This window comes from Alligator mississippiensis, chromosome 14 (assembly GCF_030867095.1).
Source record: "Alligator mississippiensis isolate rAllMis1 chromosome 14, rAllMis1, whole genome shotgun sequence".
NCBI classification, from domain to species: domain Eukaryota; kingdom Metazoa; phylum Chordata; order Crocodylia; family Alligatoridae; genus Alligator; species Alligator mississippiensis.
In genome coordinates, this window is record NC_081837.1 from 29243464 (window position 1) to 29262217 (window position 18754).

At 46.5% G+C, this 18754-nt stretch overlaps 1 protein-coding gene across 2 annotated transcripts in view; it reads left to right on the top strand.

Moving 5' to 3' along the window:
• FKBP6 (FKBP prolyl isomerase family member 6 (inactive)) overlaps window positions 1-18754 on the top strand; it is a 66842-nt gene that overhangs the window by 31401 nt on the left and 16687 nt on the right. The window lies entirely within an intron of this gene.

Sequence of the window (18754 nt, forward strand, 5' to 3'; positions counted from 1 at the left end):
CTTTGTAAAAGACTTCTAAAGATAAAAATTCAAAAGTTAAAACTTTAAGCAAAGTCAGGACCTTTTGCATGTAGTCCAAAACAATGATCTAGATAAGGAGATAAATCTTATCTTCTTCCTGAAACTGGCTAATGGGCAACCATTACAAACATTCAAACTATTTCATTCAATATGACATCCCCCCGTGCCCATAAGGCAGTTTGATCACAATTATATTTCATTACTAAGCCTTGCAAACTTATTATGATAATTCCATGACAACATACACAAAATTAATTTTCCTAAAATGATTAACCCAAACAATCCTATGATGCTTATTATAACATATATCACCCATTTTCCCGAAAATACAGTCTTTATAGTGTTCCATAGTTGTTGTCCTATCGATCCTATTTCATGTATAGTAGATTTAACACCATTCTCCACTGCATTTCCAATCGTGGTTAGTCCTTCTAACACCGAAGCTGATGGTGCATTGAGGATCTTGCTGGCGCTGAGTAATTTCAGGTAAGTAATGTGTTCTCCGTAGTCTTTTGACAACGTCACTAATTGTCCAGTTTCCGAGTTAAACGATATATGAGTCAAATTTAATTCCTGCAAGTCAATTTCCCACGCAGATAGTTGGGAATGCACCTTATTCTCCTCAGTCGTGCTCCAATGATCTGTGGCGATCCATGGGATACCTGTTTTGGACCAAAGTACTACCTCCATACTGGAGTGTAGATCATTAATTTTTGGCTCTATTATGCACACACATTTCCTTGCAAATGTGTCTCTCCATAACTGAGCTCTAGGCTCACAGGGTGAGACTTGAGGGATATTATATTTTATTTCCATTATTTCCCCTGTATCTCTCCAGAACTGACCCTCTTGCTCACAGGGCTGGAGTTGAGGAATATCATATCCCATTTCTGCTATTTCATAATACTGGGTTGCTTCATCTTGGGGGGTTAAGTCAAAAGCATAATCATAGTTTAATATGTTTACTTGAACAGTTTTAGTGTAGATTTTGCATCTGCAATCAGCACATTGCACAATATGGGTTTGATTCCATGCTTCCAATTCAGAACATTTATCATTTAATTTTACTTGGTTGGTGTTTACTTGTGTGCAATTATGCTTGGTACACCGCATGGTGGGTAATGTACCTGTATGTTTTCCTCCAATGCGGGTATGTACTGTCCAACCCGTTAGTGGGTTCACTGAACAGAGCCATTGTACACTTCCCTAATTTTCGTGACTAAATAGCATAATTATTTGACTATGACATTCTACATGAGGTATATGTCCAGCATCTGTGAATTTCTTCTTTAAATTTGTTACAATAAGTTGTTCAAAGGTGCTGGATTCATGAAATTGTGTACAGGTGATGAACTGTAATCTAGCTTGGATTTCCTTCATATTAGAATTACTGATATTTTCATTTTGTTCAGTTAATGTTATGAAATTCTGCATTCTTTGTGTAATGTTTTTTGTAACGGTCACATGTGTAGTGCCAAATCCCAAAAGTGACATGAATTCAGGTTTTACTGTTTCTTCCCGTTCTTTATCTTGATTTTGCTGTGCCCAGTCTGTCCAGACTGACCTGCGCTTTCTTTGTGGTTGCGTGCAGTTAATGTTATATGTAATGCGCATGGCAGTGCGGGAATATTCAGGAGATTTTAAATGCCAGGCTATTATGCTTTGTTCTTGGTGCGATGGATCCCTTATAATTAAGAGATAAGGTAATATCCCTTTTCTAGTATGTACTATAGTCCGACACCAAGTGCTAGTGGTAAGCCGGCCACTGTTCTGGACAGTGTTAGGTTTCCAGAAAAGTTTATTCCACTTACATTGGATGATACCATAGGGGTCTACTGTAGCATTTTCAAATAACCCTACTGGGATAATAGTTAATTTTACCCCAAATACACCCTTTTCTGGGTGTGTTCTCACAAAACCCCATGGTGTTGGATAGTACTCAGTTTCATTTATCCCTGCTTCTGTTAATGTAATGCCATATGGATATGGTCCATTAATTATATCACGAGGATTTAATAATTTGGAGGGGTTCCATGGTCCTTCCCAAGGAATATTACATTTAAGGGAATAACCTGGTATTGTGAGATTCCATACGTCAGCATTATATTCCAGAATCACATTGGGTGGTCTATGTACTGGTCTGCATAATGTTACATTGGTTAGCCACATCCAGTTTTCATCTCTGGGATCATTTTCATCCTTGATCTCCCACTGTTGCCACTTCAATCCTTGACACCTGTAACAAAATTAAATGATTGCTTAGGTCCTTGTGAGGCCTAGCTTCGTGAGGTTAGTGTTTGATTTTCCTCAGTTAAACAAAAATAAGTGTTGGGATGTTTCCCCAGTTGATCAATTGCACCTTTTGTTACTTTTTCTTCTTTGGGTAAGTGTATCCACACTTTATCATCTTTTTTTTATACTTATATGTCCACACTGGAAATTCTTTCTTTTCGTGTTTCAACCACATGGTTTTATCATTATTGCACTAAATTAAGGTTACATGCAATACTGCATCCCAGTTTTTAAAGGAAATTGATTTTAAATTTGTTTTCAATTGTGTCTTCAAAATGCCAATGTGTCTCTCCACAACCCCATTAGATTGTGGATGATAAGGATTGTGCACATGGTAATCTATATTATTAATTTGGGCTTTTTCTTCATTTCTTCCTCCTGCACTATGGTTCCTATTTGATCAGCTACCTCCCAGGGTGTCTGCCCCACCAGCGGCAGTAGCCAGGCTTTTACTCCTGGAGTTTTCAGAACATTTGATGCTACCTCTAATGACATCCTGTTGCAAGTTACTTGTTCAGGAGTGCTGATAAACAAACAATCATTCCTTAATCTCTGCTGTACTGCCGTTAGGATGTTTGGGAGTGCTGTCCAATGGGCAAAACTAATTCCCCATATTATGTACCTGATGTTATTCATACCCCCTTCTAAATTTGGGGGAAAGTTTAGAGCTCCCAAATGATTTTTTACCCCGGTGGCAATTAATCCAGCTAAAATTATGGGATACATGCCTCCCGGAATTATATTCATGGTATTTATGAGCATTGCCCCCTTACTCCATCCCGAAATTCTCATTAGTGGAAGGGCCTCCTCTGAACTTAATAGGATTCCTATTCCAGTTTCTTCCTCTATAATCCTTCCTAGCCACACATAGCAATTTTCATTAGTACCTCGTGCTGTTCTCCTAGTCAAATCCTCTATTTCCTACCTGTTCCCTTCTCTATAGATATTCTGCCTAACTGGAAGATTTGTTCCTTGTTGTTTCCAACTAGTAGTTACTATAGGACATGCCTCCAGTATTGGCACTACTGTACCTTTAGCTACTTCTACCTCCATAGTCAGCTTTTATTTCTTTCAATTCTACTGTAACTTCTGCATATGGGGGTGGAGTGAATGGAGTAATTGGAGAGGGTGCAGTAGGTTGCACAGATATTTTACTTGGTTTCTCTCCATCCTCTGTTTCATTCACTTTACTCTGGTTCATCACCAATTTTAAAACATTATTCTCGGCCGCTAAATTTTCTACCTCATGCAATAAGTGAATGACTCCCCGAGCTGCCTCTCCTAAGAGGGACGGGTAATTAGGTTTTTTCAAAGGACCTCCTGATGCTTGTTTCCAACTTACTTCTAACTCTCTTAGTATCTCTCCTGCTCTTGAGCGCATTATCTCTCTTGCTAGTGGCAATTTTAACTGATCGTAAACTCCTTTCCCTAACACCTTTCGCATTATCTCTCGAAAACCTCCCTCTTCTTTTCTACTTTCTTTCTTCCTACACACCTTTACTTCTGGCTTTACTTCTTTATTTTCTAAACTCCAGTCTTGTGGACCATATGATTTCTGAATTCCTCCCAAACAGCATCTTAAACTTTCTTGTGTAAACATAAAACTATACATGACTAAGTCCCCTTCTTTCAGTCCCTTTCGGGTGCTCTGCAGCTTCAGTGTGAACTAAGAGATTCGTGTTCACGGAGAGGGTGGTTCAGGTGATCAGTCTGATCTGGCCTACACTTGCGATTCTTCCTTCGTTGTTCTACAAGTGAAGTTACCTCCAAATTGGGACAGTAAGTTACAGTTTTTATTGAGTGAGCTGCCGTCTTGGGCCACTCCTACTCAAACCTGTCATTACCCCCAAATTTGGGCTCAGATCTTACTCAACAGATTCTTTTGCTTAGTAATTAGTTTCTTTTGTTGATCATTTTAATTACTTTGGGGAACTTCCATATCACTGCAAGTGACCTTTTTTTACCAATCTGATCAAAAGGCTCTAGGGTTTGATCTCTCGGAACCCAGGATATTTGCTGAGTACAATTTTCAGGTTCTCTTTGTAAAAGACTTCTAAAGATAAAAATTCAAAAGTTAAAACTTTAAGCAAAGTCAGGACCTTTTGCACGTAGTCCAAAACAATGATCTAGATAAGGAGATAAATCTTATCTTCTTCCTGAAACTGGCTAATGGGCAACCATTACAAACATTCAAACTATTTCATTCAATATGACACGCTGCAGTGCACAGCAGCGACAATACCAACAAGCCTTTAAGAGGTAATCCCTTAACATAGGCCGCATGTACATGAGATGCTGACTGTGCAGTAGTCATGGGCTACTATGCAGTCAGTCATGAAAAAGTCATTCAGTGATGCTACTGCACAATAACTCCAGTTACTGCACAGTCGCACTGTAATTCTTACACTGGTATTTTGTAACTAAAAAACTGTTCCCTTTTATTGCAGTAGTCTCACCCAAGTATATTCATAAACTTCCTCTAAGTACAGATGCTGTCCATGAGTTTGGAGTTGAATCTTGGTCAGACCTACTGCCTATAGAAAACAAAGATATATAAGTGTTGAATGAGTATATTAAGACTGTAAAAAGAAACTTCCATAATCTTATCTTTGACTTAATCTTTGACTTCCTGTGTATTTCCCAAACATGGCTGAGGCCTTTTCCTATGCTCTTTCAGCTTGCTGTGGTACAGGGGTTGGTAAGTAATATTCAGCTTTACAGGGAGATCAGGGGGAGCTTGATAATGGGGTTCACTACTCCAGTTTATCTCCATCTCTTTCAGTGGTCAGCTGAACAGTTTACCAGTAATCTTACCCTTACAAGAGCAGTCATATGGGGCACCTATACATGTGTAGCAAGGCTGCTCCAACACATTGTAAGTACAGTGCATCAGAGTAAACTCGATTAATCGAGGCTGCCAGAGCGTGGTAATAACCATGCTCCAGCGTCATGTGTATCAGCATCCCTGCACTGAAAAATGACAGTGGGGGTGCTTTAACTAAAGCTCGTCCAACAAGAAATGCTGTCCTTCAGATTCTGGGCTGAAAATAACACTTGCTTTCTGCCATTTCGCTATCTATACGGACCACTGTTACTATAAATGCTAACTAAATATGAAGTCAAAAAACTAAAGTTCCAACAGGGAGATGAAGTTTGATTCTGACAAGATGCAATGCGTTTTATCTACTTGTGCTGATACTGAATAATACAAATTCTTCTTGGTAATCACAGCACCTGACAAAGCCCAATTAGGACTGTCCTGACTTTCCATGTTTTAACAAATCCAGAGTTCCTACTAATTTCATAGAAACCTATGAATCTGATAACTAGTAGGGCTGTGTGAAGCTTTGGTCCCTGATTCACTTCAGCAGAGATTTGGCCCCATTCAATGGCTGAATTCCCGAATCCAGATTGAATCAGAGGACCCTCTAATCTCTCCAAATTGAATCGGAATCCTCCGAATCAATTCAGAGAGATTTGGAAAGATTTGGACATAGACACAGCTTTAAATGTTTTTTCTACATACCTCTAAGTAGCAGGTGGCTCGTGAATGCTGCAATGCTGGGGTGCATGGAGTGTCCCACAGAAGCGCGGGGGGCTCCCCATTGTGCTCAGCAGCAGACCCAGAAGTGGACCAGAAGGACTTCTAGTCTGATTCTGGGTCCGCTGGAGAGCATACTGGGGGCTCCCCCCACCCCTCTGGCTCAGCAGCTAGTGCCTCCTGGGTCTGGGGGGCACCCGGGGTCCCCCCGCAGCCAAGCGCTGAGCCAGGGGAGCACAGGGGGGCCCCCAGCGCACTCCCCAGCAGACCCAGAAGTGGGCCAAAAGTATTTCCAGTCCGCTTCTGTGTTCACCACCGACCACATAGAGGGGCCCCCTGCACTCCTGTGGGAAGCTCCATGTGCCCCAGCATTGCAGCATTCACAAGCTGCGCTAGTACCTCGAGGTATGTAGAAAAAACATTTAAAGCTGTGTCTGTGTCCAAATCACCAATTCTCTGAATCGGCATCAAATCTTCACATTCAGATTTGGCCGAATTGAATCGAGGACAGTGATACAAATCAACAAATCAAATCACTGTCCCTGATTTGGGCTGAATCTGAATTGAATAGGGCCCGCTTCACACACCCCTAACAACTAGGGCCCAACTGATTTCACAGCGGAAATGGGCTGTGCATGGCTCCTTTAACCTTGCAGCTTCCCACACGTGCCTCCCCACCCCCCACCACCCCACTGATTGGTGAAGGGGCCCCTCCACTTGCTCCTGATCAACAGGGAGGTGAAAACTGCGGTTTTAAATTTGGCACTGTTTTTGCTTCCTGGGCAGTTAGCAACAAGCAGCAGGGCCCTTGGAGTCCCTCAGCCAATCAGCAACAAGAGGAGGGGGGAGTGGGGTGTGCATGGGTGAACCTGCAAGATTAAAGGAGCCACAATGCAGCCTACTTCCTCCATGAATTTGGTAGAGCCCTACTGATAACCTTCCACTATCTGCCTTGTCAGAAGTGAGCCTAATTCCATGCATGGGACTAAGATATCAAACCGCGTGATGTCAGAATCTGTGGTTTTGAAAAAGGGCCCACCAATGGCAAAAGCCTCAGTTGAGCCTGGCTCCAGTGCATAACATGAGTGCAAGCCTGTCGCGGCCCCTTGAGCCTAGGAACCCGACCCAGACCCACAGCATGGAGCCAAGAGGTAAATGGGGCCCGCGGTGGGTGAGTAACTAGATAGGGCATGTGGCAGTGAGCGGAGCCGAGCAAAGTCACCCCCTCTCCCCCCGCCCCCGGCTCCTACTTAGCCTAGCTCCCCAGGGAGCTGTATGAACAGGGTGCTCAAACAGGTGTGCTCTGGGCCCGGTGTGCAACTTAGTGTGCGAGTTTGCATGGAAGGGAGTGTGAAAGGGCTGTTGGCAAGCATTTTCACTTCTGAGTTGCTGCCTTCCAGAAGCCAGGATTAGAGACGTTGCGACGAGGTTCCCCAAACTGATGGAGACCTTGTAGGGCCAGGTGAGGGAGCTCCAGGAGGAGATGAACAGACTGTGAATCATCAGGGAATATGAGGCAGAGATTGACACTTACTGCCAGGCCCTGCACCTGGAGAAGGAAGCCATGGAGACAGACGTGCAGGCTCAAACAAGATACCCCACCCGATAGTGGGTGGGAATTGGTCGCATCAAGCCTGAAGCCAAGATGTGCATCAGTTGCTTCGCCAATAACCCTGTACAGCAGCTATGAAGCCCTCACACTGTCGACAGAAGATGCATCTGAGCCCACTGCACTTAGCCAATCCCAGCCACATCTCAGCTGAGCCCGCCGCATCTCAGCCGATCCCAGCAAGGAAACAACTAAGGGTGATCGTCATAGGAGACTCCCTGCTACAGGACACAAAAGGAGCCATCTGTCATCCAGATCCCTTTGCTCAAGAAGGCTGCTGCCTTCCAGAAGCCAGGATTAGAGACGTTATAACAAGGATCCCTAAACTGGTCTGTCTTACTGACCTCTACCCTTTGCTCCTTGTCCACGTGGGCACCAGTGACACAGTAAGAAGTAGTCCTGTGAGAATCATGAGAGACTACAAGACCCTGGCGGCAAAACTCAGGGAACTAGGAGCACAAGTGGTATTCTCCTCAGTCCTCCCAGTCAGAGGTTGTGGTCATTGGAGGGAGGACTGCATTGTGGAGGTCAACCACAGGCTTAGGAGATGGTGTCACTGTGTGGGCTTTGGATACCTCGACCTTCATTCGCAGTTTAATTTCAGCAGTCTACGTGCTAGGGGAAGTATTAATCTCATAACCAGAGGGAAGAAGCTCTTCACTACAAGAATCGCTGACTTGTTGAGGAGGACTTTAAACTAGGCACTTCCAGGGGTGGGGGAGAAGATCCCACTGCTGTATACAAATCCTCTAGCTACAATGACACATGGGAGGGTACTCAAGCAATGGATGTCCAGATAGCACTGACATCTTGAGATGCTGGCAGCACGACAGAAAACCTGAAGCGACTAGGAGAAAACACTGGTGGCTTTATGGGAATGCCGAAAGTATGAGAAATAAACAGGAGGAACTGGTACTCCTGGTAGATGAGAAATTTGATCTGATTGGGTTAATGAAGATCTGGTGGGATGACGCACATGACCAGGCAATAAATATTGAGGGCTATAGGCTTTACAGAAAGGATCAGGCTGGGAAGAAGGGAGGAGGTGCGGCCCTCTATGTGAAAGAGCAATACCCCTTCCTGTAGGTCACGTTTGACAGCAGGGAAGGGTCCCTTGAAACCCTGTGGGTCAGGATACAAGGGGGACCAGGAGAGGGAGACCTGATTGGTGGGAGTCCTCCCAAGAAGAGGAGAACGATCAGGCCTTCTCCAGAGAACTGACTGAAGCAGCTAGCACTAGAGACATGATTGTCATGGGTGACTTCAGCTGCCCTGACATCTGTTGGGAGGACCACTCAGCCACCTCCAGCAAGTCAGCCAACTTCTTGGCAACAGTAGATGATCTGTTCCTGACAGGTTGTAGAAGGGTTTACTAGAGATAAAGCCACTCTGGATTTAGTGCTGACCAAAGGGGAGGACTTGATAGGCAACCTGAGGATTGGTGGTGCTCTGATTTCCCATTCTTACGGTGGATGGTGAACCTAATCAGGTCATCTTGCTGTCACCCAATCAGCAGAACAAAGGTCCTAGATTTCAGAAAGGCAGACTTTGCCAAAATCAGGAGGCTAGTTGGAGAGGCCCTCTGCAACCAGCAACTAAATGACTTGGGGAGTTCAGGAACGGTGGTGCTTCCTTAAGGAGGCAATTCTCACTACCCAAAAACAGGCCATCCCCATGCATACAAAAAGCCGGAAAGGAGCCAAGAGACCCACTTGGCTCAACAGAGATGTTAGGGAACTATTGAACAAGAAAAAAAAAGCATGCAAGCAATGGAAGACTGGTTCAGCAGCTAGAGAGGAATACACACATATAGCCAGAGTCTGCAGATTTGAAACACAAAAAGCCAAGGCAGACATGGAGATCAAGCTGGCAACCGGAATAAAGGGCAACAAAAAGTTCTTCTATAGATACATAGGGAGCAAGAAAAAATTGGGCTCCACCGTGGGACCCCCTACTGAATACTCAGGGACAGCCCACAGTTGATCCCCGTGAAAAAGCAGAACTCCCAAATACCTACTTCACCTCAGTATTCTTCAAATCAAATTGGGTCTGTTCACCTGACCAGAGACCCAGGGAATATGGGGAAGACAACAGACTACATGAAATCAGTCCTGAACAGGTGGGGTGTCTCCTACAACACTTGGACATTTTCATGTCTTCTGGGCCAGGTGGCCTGCATCCGACAGTCCTGAAAGAACTGGCTGAGCTTATAGCAGTGGCACTGGCAAAGTTGTTTGAAGAGTTGTAGAACTCGGGAGTGGTCCCTGATGACTGGAAAAGGGCCAACATGCTGCCCATCTTCAAGAAAGGGAAGAGGGATGACCCTGGAAACTACAGACTGGTCAGTCTGACTTCAGTCCTGGGTAAAATTTTTGAGGCAATCAATTACAAGCTAGTAACTGATGGGGTGTTAAGAAGCAGCCAGAGTACCTTTGTCAAGAGTAGATCATGCCTGACAAACCTCGTGTCCTTCTACAACCAGGTAACTAAACATCTGGACAAGGGACATGAGGTGGACATGATATACTTAGACGTCAGTAAAGCCTTTAATTCTGTTTCTCACGGGATTCTCTCAACCAAACTGGAGGGTACTGGGTTGGACCAGTCTGCAGTGAGGTGGGTAGACAACTAGCTTAGAGGCCGATCCTAGAGAGTTGTAAATCGATGGGATGGCCTCATCCTGTAGGCCCGTCTCCAGTGGCGTCCCCCAGGGATTGGTGCTTGGACGAGTGCTCTTTAAAATATTTACGAATGACTTGGATGAGGGGGTGGAAAGCTCAATGATCAAGTTTGTGGATGATACCAAGCTGTGGGGAAACACAGCACGGGCACATCAGAGTATAGGGCAAAGATCCAGGACGATTTTGACAGACTGGATTTATGGGCTGAACAGAATCAGATGAGCTTTAACAAGAATTGCATGGTTCTTCATCTGGGTAGGAAGAACCTTCACCATATGTACACAATGGGTGATGGTCCACTGGCTGGCACAGCATCTGAACAGGACCTGGGGGTCATGATAGACCAAAAGATGAATATGAATCAACAGTGCAGTAAGGTTGCCAGAAGGGCAAATAGAACTCTGGTGTGAATCAGCCGATGTGCTGGCATTAGATCCAGGGAAGTATTCCTTCCTCTCTCTTCTGTATTGGTGAGGCCTCAGCTGAAGTACTGTGTCCAGTTCTGAGCACTGCACTTCAGGAAGGATGTGGATAAGCTTGAGAGGGTACAAAGAAGAGCATGGGCAACCAGTGCCACCTTACTCTGCCATGTGCCCCCCCCCCCCCCCAAGCAATCAGTCAGTGACGGGGGGGGTCCCCCTCAGCCAATCTCACCAGTTGCGAGGCAGCCACTTGATCATTGTGGCCTCTTCCAGAAGCTCCCACCTGCCTGTCACCTAAGTGGTGAGAGCACCAGGTCGGGGTGCACATGCACCCCCTACATGTCACCACTGAAGAAGGGCCACCCATATAATTAGAGGCATGGAGGATAGGCCCTATGAGGAAGGACTCTGAGAACTGGCCTATTAAGTCTGAGTAAGAGAAGGTTGAGAGGTGACTTGATAGCCACCTACAAGTACATCAGGGTTGATCATCAAGATCTGAGGGAGCAACTCTTCAGGAAGGCACCTCAAGGGGGAGGGAATGAGGACCAATGGGCATAAGCTAATAGAAAGTAATTTCAGGCTGGACGTAAAAAAAACTTTTTCTCTGAAAGGGTCACCAGAACCTGGAACACACTCCCAACAGAGGTGGTGCAGTCACCATCCTTGGAAGTGTTCAAGATGAAACTGGACAAGCACCTTGTGGACCTTGTCTGAGCCCAATAACTTCCTGCCCATGGCAGAGGACTGGACTTGATGATCTTGCAGGTCCCTTCGGGTCCTATGATTCTATATACATCCCACTGTTGTTCGGTCTTGGGTCCTTTGGCAGAGCACTTATTGCTGATACACTAATGCTCATAGTATGGGGAACAAGCAGGAGGAACTTGCCCTCCTGCTAGCTAACACAAACCCAGGCATAGTGGGGCTCACTGAAACTTGGTGGGATCCAACGCACGACTGGGCAGTGAACATCAAGGGCTATAGGCTGTACAGGAGGGATAGAACAGGGAGGAAAGGCGGGGGTGTGGCACTCTATGTCAAAGAACAATTCACATCCTCAACGAGCAGCTCTGGGTCAGAGGAGGGGCAGACTGAAGTGCTCTGGGTCAGAATACAAGGGGATCAGGGGGAAAGGGACTTAACGGTGGGGGTCTAGTACAGACCACCCAACCAGGGAGAAGAGCTAGACCGGGAATTCTCAGGTCCGCTCGTGGAGGCAGTTAAGTCAAAGGATGTGGTCATCATGGGTGACCTAAACTATCCAGGCATCTGCTGGGAATAGCAGTCAGCCAGGTCTGACTGCTTGCATAGGTTCCTAGCCATGTTACAGGACCTCCATCTAACCCAGGAGGTGCACAGTCCCACCAGGGGAAATGCCTTCTTAGACCTGGTCCTGGCCACAAGCAACAATCTGGTGAGCGGACTGCGGGTGCTTGATCACCTGAGCGATAGCAGTCATCGCCTACTGGAATTCACCATCCAGCGCAGGGTGGCAAAGGCCTGCCGCAAGACAGCAGCCCTGGACTTCAGGAGGAAGGATTTCAGTGAGGTAAGGAGACTAGTTGGGGAGGCACTGAGGTCTCAGAAGGGTGGGGAGTTGGACATCCAAGAAGAGTGGTCGTTCCTGAAGGAGATGATCCTCCAAGCCCAAAGGGTGGCAATCCCAACATGGATCAAAGCGGGTAGGAGTGCTCAAAAGCCCCCATGGCTAACCAAAAGCATCCAGGAACATCTCAAAGCTAAAAAGGAGGCCTACATCCAATGGAAGAGAGAGGCCATCACCAGGGAGGACTATACCTCCATTGCTCGGGATTGTAGGGGGACTGTTAGGAAGGCCAAGGCGGAGATGGAACTAGGACTAGCAACCCGGATCAAGGATAACAAGAAATCCTTTTTTAAATACATAGTGGGTAAAAAAGAAGGTTCTGGGTAATGTGGGGCCTCTGCAGGACATGCTAGGAAATCTGGTGGTCTCACCAGATGACAAAGCTAACCTATTTAACAATTCCTTTGCCTCCATTTTTCTGAGCAGAGACCAGGTCATCCCTCCCACTGGGATCCCCGATGATCCCAGGGGAGGCACAGCCAGGCCCAGGGTCAGAGAGGACCTAGTCAGGGAACTTCTGGTGGGACATGTTCAAATCAGCAGGTCCTAACGATCTCCACCCCAGAGTGCTGAGGGAATTAGCAAAGGTCATTGCGGGACCCCTGGCATGGCTTTACGAGCACTCGTGGTGCTCTGAGGTGCCAGAGGATTGGAAAAGGGCCAATGTCCCCATTTTCAAAAAAGGGAGTAAGGAGGACCCAGGAAATTATAGGCCTGTTAGTCTTACCTTGGACCTGGGGAAGCTCTTTGAGAAAATTATCCAGGTGCACATCTGTGAGGGGCAAGCAGGGGAATGTATGCTTAGGGGCAATTAACATGGGTTCATTAGGGGCAGGTCCTGTCAGACCAACCTGGTGGCTTTCTACGACCAGGTCACAAGATCCTTGGACGCAAGTGTCATGGTGGATGTAGTCTCTCTGGACTTTAGGAAGGCCTTCGACACTGTCTCTCACCCCATTCTCGTTAAAAAGTTAGGAGATTGTGGTGTCGATGTCTGCACAGTCAGATGGGTCACCAATTGGCTGGAGGGCTGCACCCAGAGAGTGGTGGTGGATGGGTCTTTTTTGACCTGGAGGGATGTAGGCAGTGGGGTTCCCCAGGGCTCAGTCCTTGGGCCCGCACTGTTCAACATCTTCATCAGCGACTTGGACAAAGGGGTGAAAAGCACCTTGTTCAATTTCACGGATGACACTAAGATCTGGGGAGAAGTGGGCACACGAGAAGGGAGGGACAGGCTGCAATTGGATCTGGACAGGTTACAGGGGTGGGCAGATGAGAACAACATGGGATTCATTACTGACAAGTGCAAGGCACCTAGGCAGAAAGAACCAGCAGCATACCTACAGGCTGGGGAACTCCCTTCTCATCAGCACAGTGGCAGAAAAGGATCTTGGAGTCATTATAGACTCCAAGATGAACATGGGCCACCAATGTGAGGGTGCGGTCAGGAAGGCTAACCGCACTTTGTCATGCATCCACAGATGCATCACAAGCAGGTCCAAGGAGTTGACCTGGCCCTTTCCCCCCACCCACAGACTTATGTGCTTGGGTGGGGGGGCATCTATGCTGATTGCATAAGAGCGAATTTACCTCACATACAGTGAATTATGGGTCTACATATGCTCACCACATAAGAGTGAATTTGCATATAAAGAACCTGCATAAATTGAGGGAAACCTGTAACGGCTCAACTAGACTTATGTTACTTTAGAATACAGGCCTCCACACTGTGATCCACCACTTTTTTTTCATCCTGTACACTTGCCTGTAAAGAACTAGTTTGCTTATTGCTGGTGATCACACTTGCACTCCATGAGGATGGAGTACTGGCCACAGTACTTTAAATGTACTGTGGCCAGCAATCAAGATGTCTTGCGAATGGATAGTGAACTAGCTTCAGCAGCATTGGTCTCTGGTATCCTGGATCTCTCCCTCTTAGTGGGGCTTTAGGTCAGCTCTGATGCAAACAGTGCTCATGGTAGTGAAAAATGGTCTTTGAATAGTGGGCAAATAAAATAATTGATGTGAACAGGGTCCTTGCTCAGTAGTGTAGATAATCCAACTTAAAATAAGATGCAGCAAGTGACTATTAAATGGGGGAGAAAAGTCAAAAGGTAAAGGTATCGCAGCAGTAGAGCTCATTTACCTAACTGTGAATGGGAGTTGGGGCTTGGTGAAGGGGCTGTTCTTCAGGGTGAGAAAGTGGGGTGGAGTCTTCTAGTCTTTGGGTGTTGTTTAGGGAATTTACTATTGCTGTTTGTCATTTATTGTAAGCCATTCTGGATATAGTGGGATATAAAGCTAAATAATATTGGAAGTTATTGTCATTGCCTGTCCTGACTGCTGTGTGCCTGACATCACTGCTGTAGTTTTATTTGCTTGCCCATACTGGTGTCCACTATCTAGAAAGCAGTTTGCCTGAAGTTGTGCTTCCATCACCATGTTTTCCTCACTGCTGTTGCTCCTTTTCTGCATCATCCATTTGGCAAGGGCAGTGTCCTGTTGACGAGATTAGCTGGGTCTTGTGTGTGTGTGTGTGTGGGGGGGGGGGATCAAGAATTCTGTACGTTGTGTGCTCTTGTTGGTGAAAAACTCTAAGAGCTGCTTGCAATAAGTGTCACCATTTCTCCTGCAGAATGGAGAAGAAAGGGGAGTTTGTTTGTTTTTTACACGCATCTTTATTGGGCTACAGCAAGAGGCTTCATCTGAGTACTTTGTTTTCTTCCTTGTTGCTTTGGGAAGCTAAAATGCCTGGGGAATTAGGCAAGTATGCACCCGCGCAATTTTGCACATAAAATGTATGATTGCACATAATTACATAATTTTGCATAATTTAACCCAGGCGGGCTCTGTGCCTCCACCGCCGCGGGGCTCCTGGCACTCCAGCTTGGAGCGCCATATGGAGGCACTGAGCGTGGTGGTATGCAACTGGACAGCGGGCGAGTGGGGAGGGGAGCTCCTGCCTGTAGGGGAAGGAGGGGTGGGTGTGGGGATTCCCCCCACCCCTTGGTGCACAGACCCTGCCACCAGCACCAGCAGGAGGCAGTGGGCCCTGGGGGTACTCATGGCCATGACAGGCAGAGCCCCCCAGTGGCACATAGCTCTGAGTGAGTCCTGGGGGCTGCACATGGCAGCGTGAAGATGGCCCGCTGGTGTGCACCTTTGACGCACACCAGGTGGTGTCCCTGCCAGCATGTGTGGCTCGCAGCACTGCAGGCAGGAGCCACATGCTATCAGGCTGGACTGGGCTGGCTCCAATGGGAAGACACTTTTGCAGAGGCATGGAGCCCACCCAGCCCAATGGTTTATGTCTCCACGGCCTTTGGTCTGCATGGCATTGAGCTGGGTGGGCTCCATGCCGCCATGTGCCAGTGCTGCAAGCCCCAAGTACTGGCATGGAACCAGCCTGGTCTGGTCCAAAGGCATGGGCCGGACCAGGCCAGGCCAGGCCAGCTCCATGCTACCACATGCAACCCCCGGGCCTCAGCACATAACTTTGAATTTTTCTGCACATACTTCCCTGGGGTGTAAATGCTGCAAATGTCTCCAGTGTTATTAATGGCTCCCTATAGGGCAGGACTGCTTAGGTAATGGAGTCTGGTAACTTTGGCAGAAACTTCTAGTTAAATTCCAATGCTTCTAAACTGCCACTCTTAGAAATAGGGTCATATTCTCTATCCAGATAAAAAAGGGATAGCTGCCTGGAGCCAAAAGGATAGCAGCTATGGAAGCATAACCAGTTGGACCTGACTGTTGGAAGTAAAGTAATTCATTGTTAAGAAAATTATAAAATGTTAATGAGATGCCTTCATATAGTAAAGTGAAAAGTCTTTTTTCTGAGCTGAAAATCTTGTTCAGACATCCATTTGTCTCTGCTATTGTGGATAAATGTCTATTAAAATCTGATTTGGCTTTAGGGACTGTCAAAGTTCATTTAGCAGCTGTGTCAGTTTCTGTGCCCTATTTCTTTTCAAGCATGTTATGTGATTTGACAGCCCAAGACAAGGAGAGCCTTAAAGACTCTCTTCTCACTTCAGAAGGTATAAATTAGCTATCTTCTTGAACTTTCTAACTGTAAGAAAAGAAAATGTATGAAAAGGACCAGGTGTCTGAGCTCTTCCATGTGGAGATTCATGTGGTGGGGTCCTGACAATTATTTTATTTCCTCGTACAGCCATGTGCGATAAATCAATGCAGCACTACAGTCTGTAATGGTCTGTCAGTGGTATCATGCATAAATCAGAACTGTCCAGCTGATGGTCCATGAACTGCATGTGGCCTGCAAGGGGGCTCTTGCCTGGCTGCCACCCCTCTCCTCCAGACCCCCCCCCCACCCCCAGTAAGCACTTTGACTGCCACTTCCTGCCTTTGCCCAGAGGACAGGGCAGTATGGCAGCATGGAAGTTGATGGGGAGTTCATGGTGATGCCTGGGGGGGATTGCATTCATGCCATCGGGGAGGTGGGGAGCATGTTGCATTTGTCTTGGGTGGATTGTGCTTATGTGCCCATATGACACTGGGGGGAAGATGGGGTGGGGAGAGGGCACCAGCACAGTGCCCCTGGTGTAGTCCTTGTGATGTGTGGTCCCTAGGGGTTTAGAAGTTGTACAGCTCTGGCTTCGATGAAAGTGATTCATAGTTATGTTTTGTATACAGAAGAAACAGGAGCCTTGAGGGATCCTGAGAGAAACTGAAGTGATTCCAGTTGAAAGGGAAGTATTTTGCAGAGCTGGGAAGTGCCACTAACTTGACCTGAATTAAGGCTCTGTACCTTTAAGTGATCAGGACAGCATGAAGTGTTGGGCCATGAGCAGATGTCCATTTCTACTGGTGGAAATGTCTGAGAAATTTCTACCAATCAAAAGCTTTCTGAGAGATGACTGTACAGGTGTTCAGCCTGCAGCTGCCCAGTTGCCCCTAATATCCGCACCTTCCTGAGTCCAGGATGATCCTGGTCTGGGGAAGGCACGGGAAGTAGTAGCTGCTCTACCCCTCCTGGTCCCTGGGGGAATGGAGTGGTAGGGGAGGAAGTCTCCCCATGCCTTCCCTAGACTGGAGTCTGGGGAATGATCAGGGAACAGCCTCTTCACTCTGCTCCCCATCTCCAAGAGTGGAGGAAACATGGAGACAAAGCCCCCAGAACCTTCCTCAAACAAGCTTGCAAAGAATAATTTTTCCAACTGTCTAGTTGATCAAATAAAAGATACCACATTTTACCCAAAGAACCTCATCTGCCAGCTAATTGGATGCAGGCAGCTGAGACCCATCCTTTTCCTTCCAAACTGCTTCTTTGCTTCCTCCTCTTCCCCTCACTTGTAGCTGCTGCTGAGCATCTCCAGCTTCAGGAAGGAGGTCCTTTCTACCTCCTACTACTTGCTGTCAGGGAATGGGATGTAGGAGAATCCTCAAGGGGACTGGAGAATCCCTGGAGGAAATTAGAGGAAATTCCCTGAAGGAATAGATGAGAAAAATCCTAAAATGGTTGGTAGAAGGGCAGATGAGGGCAAAGGAAGAGAGAAATGCTCAGCTGGGCAGGGAGAGGGAAGTAAACATCCCAGTTACATTGCAGGATGTCTTTGATGGACAGAGGAATTTCATAAGTCCTTTTGATAAAAACACCTTATCAAATTTACTCTTACCTGCAGAAGCGTATTCTGTAGTCAGGCAAGGCCAAAGTTTGCCCACTGATCACTTCTGAACTCTGTAACAAAATTACAAATTGATCTTTTCTTCAGAATTTTGGTACCTCTGCTTTGAAGCAGTGTTGTCTCAAGCCTTCCTACAGTCCTGGCAACTGTGATTAGCTACTAGGGCAATTTAACATAGCCGAATGATTACATTTTGAAAGAAAGAGGCAGCTTTCTCAATGGCAGGTCAGTTGCTATATATAATGACATTTTGTATAATATAAAACAGGTTTCGTATGGTTGATCATGTGACTACTGTAAGTGTTCTAAAAATTGCACACCCTCCCTGGGTACGCAGGTTCAAAAAGTTAAGACCCTAATTGTGGCTATCCGCTGATTTGTGTCTTAAATTTAAATGTAAGGGGTTGAGGGGGGACAAGTCTTTGTGTCACCGGCAAGATCTTTGTGTCGCTAGGCCTCCCTCCTCTAATTTTATGAAGGCACATGGGCTGTGGGAGAGGGATTACCAAAGGTTGGTTGGTGCTCAGTGTGACCTGAGCCGAGGCCTACAGTTTGTATTTGTGCTCTTCTTAAGAGAGAGCTCCTAGGAAGACTCCAGAGTGGATTCCCCACTTTGAAGGCATTCTTGCTGAAACTACTAAAATCTTCACTTGTAAGAGACAGTTGAAGCTGTCTTTACTAGAGAGACCAATAGTTGACCTCCTAGAGGGGTGCCTGAGTGGGTAGAGGTAGCAGAGGTCCCAGTGGTGCTTACACAGTGGCGGCAGGTGGTGATCCCGACAAGTGGCAGTCGCAAGTGGCAACAGGCAGCCAGCACCCTGGTGGCACTCCCAAAAGCAGTGGTGGCAGATAGCTCACTTCAGCACCAGTCTCAACGACAACCCAGTGGTGATGATCCTGAGAGGCAGCAGGTGGCAGAGACCAAAGCAGC